The 7,192-nt window shown below is 37.7% G+C and overlaps 1 pseudogene; it reads right to left on the minus strand.

Annotated features, from left to right (window-relative positions):
* Positions 1 to 1,726: 1,726 nt before the first annotated feature.
* On the minus strand, positions 1,727 to 3,802 carry LOC115230017 (annotated as a pseudogene).
* Between the last annotated feature and the right edge of the window lie 3,390 nt (positions 3,803 to 7,192).

Consider the following 7,192-nt stretch of genomic DNA (forward strand, 5'->3'; position numbering starts at 1 on the left):
TTCGGCCTCGTCCACTTGCAGGGGGAGGACAGAGGCTGCTCTGTTGAGGACAAATATTCGTTCCATTGTCAACTCAACTGAGCTTATTTGGCATGATTTTATCGGTTGTGGTGGACTTGTTACAATTCCGTATATCTCCACCACACTTTCTCGCGGAATTCTGGGTTTTGGGGATATTTGGACTTACTGGGAACAGAATTTGATAAAATTGGAGTCAGTGGTCTCAGACTTGAAGGCTGCGGCTTGGATTGTTACCCCACTGTCACGAAGGACCATAAAAATGCTCTTAGCTAAGGATTAGGACAACTATATGGACACCCTTCCCTCTTGAGTGAGCCATTCGGGCCCTGATCCATACACGGTTTCCCACGTGTTTTGGAGTTTCGGTTATTTTTACGAGATTGTGTTCGGAAGTTATTCCTGAGAGGAAATCCTTTAAGGAATAGTCCCCAAATAGTTGGGAGTCATTTTTGTTATTGTTGTCACCACATGACTGTTCACACGCCATTAAAATAAATTTAAAATTTTTTTAATAAAAATCCATAATCTTAAATAATTTGACCTTAATACAACATTCTTTAAATATTAAAAAAATTAATTAGAATAATAAAAGTGGACAATTAACCCACACAAATTATAGGAAACCACCCAAATCGACAAGTTCTCAAATTCTTCCCCCAAAGAAAGTCCGAACCACAAGCCAAGACAAGAACCTGATCTCCTTTTTGCAGACTCAGATGACTAAGGCAGACACTGGAATACGAACAAGTCACAATTTCTGTCTTTTGTGTTGAATTTATCTAAATAATCACATTATTATCTACTGTATGTTTTTCTACAAAATTTTTTGGAAAAATTCCCTGTTCTCCGGCTATTTCTCCAAGGTACCAGTCCTCGTCGACTTCCTCAACCAGTCTTACGACGTCCCCAACACTCAACTTCAAATCCCCCAGTTCTGGTCCTTCAAAATTGTGCTTAGCAACAAAAAACACTGAATAGTCACAAATCTCCTAACTTGAATCAGGTGGATAAAATGACTCAAATCTAAGAGATTCGACCTCCTCTGTCCTTTTCATTGTCTCTTCACTCTTTCCAAGGTTTCCAATGTCGAATAAAGATTGTTCAAAGTCTATTGACTTGTTTATGTCATCATTGATTAATTTTTTTGTTCCAAACTCGAAAGTTTTAAAGTCTTTTTTTGCTGAGGGAATGGAAAAACACGATTCGAGTGAAAAAAGTTGGTCATTTTGTTCAGAATTATTGGTTTTGGTTGTTTGCTTTTCAATAACGAAATTGGATTGCAGTTTATTGGCTGAATAAAAGTCGAGATTTGACGGGCTTGTTTGTGGGGAATTAACCGTAAAGAACGGGTCAGCCGCTTGTAAAATATTTAAAGGAGTTTCCTGCCTAGTAGGTTGTGGAATAATGTTTAAAGAATCTTTCCGATCAACATTTTCAGATTTGTTTTGAGTAATCGACTCCCATTGTGTGGGTCGAAATACATTTTTGGCTTTAGAATTGTCGATGCTGGCCATTGATTTGAGTCTGGGTTTTGGTTTACGTGCGAATTCTCTCGGCATTGCAGAGACATTGGTAGAGAAAGCATCGAGTTGTTCCCTCAAGTTCAAATCGACATTAGCAGATGATGTTTTTTTGAGAGAATATGTCATTTCCACGGGGAGTTTGAGAGGAATTGGTTCGCCAGTTGACACGACTTGGATTAGTTTCATAAGACACGAAAACTGTATTTTATCAATGCTGCCAGATTTGAAGACATCGACCAATTCCCTACCAATATTCGCATTCCTAACCATATTTTGGCCAAGTCTGTGTCAGGCAGCTTTGAACGTGCCAAATATGGAGCCAACGTTGCTCCCGAAATAAACCCATTTGTAGAACTAAGTCTCGAAAAATCAAAATCCCATTTCTTAATTTCTTCCTGAGAACAAGACCAGATTGACATAAATTCGCAATTTTAAAGCCTTTATTTAACACAAATATTAAACTAAAAATAAACCAACAAATAATATAGTCAAATAAATTTATCCTAAACTACAGAAAGCATACTTAGTAAACAATAGCAAACCACAGAATAACTCACTAGTAACAATAACATCACTGCCCCTCTTCCATAACCCTCTTGGATGGAAAATGAGGGACTGACTTCTTTCTTTTAGTAGTACTCTGGGGTATTGAAGAGTCCCCTTCTTGTCGATATGTCGAGAAATCCCTCAAAACTAAACAAACCGACCAAACCTGTTAGGCTGCCTTTTCCCCATTTGAGCCTGCCCTCTGCCTGTCCCACTAATCCTACGAGTCTACAACTACTTAATCAACTCCCTACAGAACTCTCCTCCAATATCCTCAGGCGAGTCTCCAGCATTGCTCGATGTTCCACCCCCAACGAGGACTCCGCGTCCTCCTCACACAAGGCATCCACTCGGGAAGCAAGGGAGACCTTCGCTGCCAACATCCTCGATGCCTTTCCTTTCAATTTGGCCGAGGTTTGCCCGACGAGTTGTGACGAATAAATCAGTCCATACTTGGGCGTATTCCGATTGCCCTTCAATGCTAAGAAAAGTGTTTTTTCTGCTCCAAAAATCTGAATTGTCGAGGAAGGCTGCTTGGCTAACTTCAAGAGGGATCCCGCATGGGAGATAAGACGGGCTCCCACCTGCTCCCCCACCAGAACTGTCACGTTGGGGGCTACAGCCATCATCCGATTGCTCAAATAATCAGTCAAATGAGTCCTGTACTCAATCAATTGAATTATCTATAAATGTTAACAAAATCAGTCAACTGTGAATATAATCAATTCAAATTAATAAAGTATGAGATTTACCTGATTACATAACTCTTTTATACTAATAAGGTCATCTGGTGAACACTCCATGCCGATTGTTGTGTTGACTGAGGCCTTGAGATGTGCCTCGTCTTCCTCACTGAGCCAACGAGACAAATCTGCCTCTCCCAACCCACTTCGATCACCTTCAAATAAATCAAAAATACTAACCAAAGTTATAAATAAGCTGGGCATACAATAATGGATCAGGAACAAGCTTAACTAACTCTGGAAAGTGCCATCCATACCACTCTCTAGCCCGCATAACCAAATTATTGAGTTCCCTGTCCAGTTCATCCAACAAACCTACAACAAAATAAATTTAAATAATTATTTATTTAAAAAATAAATTAATTATTAAATAATTAATTAAACTAATTAATTACCAATAGCATGAATAATCATAATGTCAATTTTGTCGGCCGAGAATTTCAATTTGTACCGACAAAGCCCGTGAGTAAGGCCAAGAGAAGTGGCCGAAAGTTCATTGGAATGGACATCCAGCAGACTGGGGAGTTGTGCCCTTATACAACGAAACAATTCCACCACAGGGGCCCCCCAGACACAGTCCACAGCCACTTTATTCTGAGGATAAATTGACCAATCAGAGACCTTTATTAATGTCCCTAAACGTTGGTCGGCCACTGCGAGCTTCTCGTTGGATTGGGAGACTAATTTTAAGAGACGTTTCAGTTTTTTGTTCATTCGGCCTTCAATAAGGGAGGATGTGGCTGCAACAGACTCGGAAAGGTCCTTGAATTTGACAAAATACTTCATTTCCATGCTTTGGTGTTATGTGGTGATAAATGTACAATTTACTGGCTGTTTCTGGAGTGCTAAAATATTTGTACAGATCATCCACTTTTTGGAGTTTTTTTTCTTTTAATATCTTTATGTTATTTTTGTGTTAAATACCTTAAATATTGCATACCCAGCGGATGTTTCAAAGAGTACCAACATGGACAATATTACAACTAATGTGTGTTTTAAACTTTATTTTAAATTTATTACTTTTATTTCAAACTGTTATTATTTATAATAATAAAACATTATAAATGTTAATATTAGTAGAACTCATTTGACTATCTTTCAAGTGAGTTACTGAGTACATTTACTTGGACACCAAATTTCACTGATTTATAAAAGAATCTTAAAAATAAATAATTAGAATTATTAATTAATTTAATAAATAGAAACTAATTAATTTTAATATAATAAATATTTAAGTGTATTCAAGTGGATGGTATTCTTTTGTTGTAGAACAAATAGGGATCAACATTATCCTCAATATCCTCTACATCTCAATGTACAGCCACATCCCCCACCCTATAGTCGACCGTGATGAAATACTCCGAATAGGCCGAAGATTCCGTAAAATAGACGTGGATGGCTCAGGCACTCTCTGCCTGGAAGAACTATTCAACCTCCCCGGCCTGGAATCCAATCCCCTCGTCCGCAGAGTCCTCGAAGTATTCGACACAGACAAAAACGGAGTGATCGATTTCAACGGTATAAACCCATCGATTACCCACTAAGAGTTCATAAACGGCATTTCTCTATTCTGTGTAAAGGACACGGACATTGAGGCCAAATTGGCATGTGAGTAAGCATACTAATTCAGTCGCCTTTAAGATATATGACACGGACAATGAGGGGTACCTCACTCGGGAGGGAATGTTCAGAGTCCTCAAGACCATGGTGGGGGATAACTTGAAGGATGACCAACTCAGACAGGTCATTGACCGTACTATTGTGTTTGCTGACACTGATTGTGATGGAAAGTTGTCCTTTGAGGAGTTTTGTAATGTAATGGTCTTCCTTTCATTCACAGGCTGTTCGACATATTGGCATTGACCAACAGATGGTCATCAATGCTGATATTTAACACTAATATACTTTAATTATTTATTAAATTATATTTAATTTATTTTTGATTAATTATTATTTAAATTTTGTTTTTGTGGATCAATTAGTTAGCCTTGTGGTAAGATGGTGCCAAGGTAGCGAATGATTTTAGCAAGATCAGGCCGAGTAGTGTCTACATATATTCGAATAGACGGACTAGGGTGAGGGAGTCGTTGGAATACTCTGGGGGACTTTAATAGCTCAATGGCCTATGGATAATTCGAATAGAACACACAACTCATTATCTGAACTTAACCTTTGGAATAGGCCATTTAGAATATTTAAAATTATTTTTTATGATAAAGATAGTTTGTATTACATATTTAGGTAAAAGGAATATCATAATTAACTATATAATTACCTGCATATAAAACTAGATTATTATAAATACAATTTTATTGTAGCGTCCATCCTGGTGTGTTATATTCTGGGTTTTTGTCTCACAATTACTTTTGTGGATTCAACATTGGCCCTACATTATTGTAGAGCTTCCTGGGTGTAGAGTTTTCTACTCCCCGTATACTCTACTACATTAACTATAAAAAAAGTTATTGCATGACAATTCTATCAAATTTTCCATATTGTTATCATACCTATGCTAATGTAGTTTTAGACAGTTTATTAATTCATAGGTTAAATTAACGTGAATAAAAATCAAAATTTAGTTTTTAGAAAATTTAGAAAAAGTCTCTCAGTCATTCCCGAGTATGTTGTTCAGGGATTAGTCAAAAGTTATTGTAAAAAGACAAATTTTGTTATTTACAGAAAGACAGACAACAAACAGTGTGCCCAAATTGAGAGAACAAAAGATTAGATAAACCTTTGAACTAAAATAATGAGTAGTGATAAATATTAAAAGAATGAATAACATAAAAGTGATAGGTCGTGAAATATCCAGCCTGCAATTGAAAATACTTATTTCAGAAAATTAGCAAAAAAGGCAGAATGTCCTAAAAATTGGTATTTTAAAAAAACAGTTTTTCATTTAGTGATAAGGCGTATATACCCACAATATTTTAACAAACACGCTTATTGATTAAATTTGGATTAACCACAAATAGGCGTATAATATGGTCAAATAAATCCACGTAGTTCGATAAATAACCAAAAATGGTTCATTAAAGCAACTTATCATGTTTAGTTCAACTACGATTTTCTGGACCAAGAAATAGACCTGGGAATAACACCAGACACATTAGGACTGAGTACAATGCCCTCCCAGAATAAGCAAACAGACATGTTTTCAATCAACGAAGAAACCGGTAAGTGAAAGTACTCATTAACAGGGGAAATTATGCCCACCAAAAACTACGAGGAGTCCTACGTTGATATCCTCTAACACTCTTAGTTCACTCACATCCCTGTCCCCGACATCCGCGATAGGAGTTGGGGGAACCTCACCTACAATCCCCTTCCATACGACCCCTCCACCAGGACGGACTATTGGCAGGAATACTGGCCTATGGAGTCGGTCCTCAATGAGGTCCCTCAGTTGACGGATGACATAATAAACTACGACAAGACCGAATATAAGGAGTTTATTAGGAATAACTCGTTTACTGAACAACAGGTGAAGCAAATGAATGAAGTCAGACGGAGAGGTCGAAATAGAGTATTCCACGTGCTTTATAGTCTAGATGGCTGCCAGGACATGCAGGGACCGGAAGAACTGTATTATTGAAACCTACAACAAAGAAATTGAGGTTCTTAAAACGAGAAAGCACAGACTTGAACAAGAAAGTATGATTTTAGCCAAGAAGGTTCATGATCTGGTTCATCTCCATAAATCAAGGATTTGATAAATTACGTTTATATGTTTTATTTCTAACACATTTCCATTTAATTATAATCTTAAATAATATATTAATAAATATTTTGTTTACAGATTTAGTCTGTTGTGGTCATTGAAGGAATGATCGAAGAATCAGTTTTAGATTACGAAGAAATAGACAGTGACCCCCCAATCGAACAAATCGGCCTATCTACAATAATAGAAGAGACCGAAGCCGACTTTGAGACTGAACTACCCCCCATAAAAGTACCCCAAATAAATGACCCCCAAGGAGTACCCCTTCAACCCAGAAGTAGGCGAATATGCAGATATTGCCCGCCACGGAATAATCGAAGTGGCCGGTTAATGTCCGTGAATCACAACCAGGGGATGATCTCTGCGGAAATAAAGTGATCACATTCTCGGCCTGTCGTCTACCCCCAGGAGAGGACCAAAGAGTGCTCAAGTAAGGCAGAACGTATAATATAGCTACCTAATGTTCACTCTGGACAAGTATGTGGAGAATGATTACGTAATCGTGTACTTCCACCACGGACTGACACATACTCCCTCCATTCGGTTCCTCTATCAGGCATATCGACAATTGGACAGAAGGTGGGTCATTTTTTGTGACTTGGAGGTATAAAAAGAACGTAAAGGCACTGTATATAGTC

Source organism: Octopus sinensis, unplaced genomic scaffold (assembly GCF_006345805.1).
Source record: "Octopus sinensis unplaced genomic scaffold, ASM634580v1 Contig14070, whole genome shotgun sequence".
NCBI lineage: Eukaryota > Metazoa > Mollusca > Cephalopoda > Octopoda > Octopodidae > Octopus > Octopus sinensis.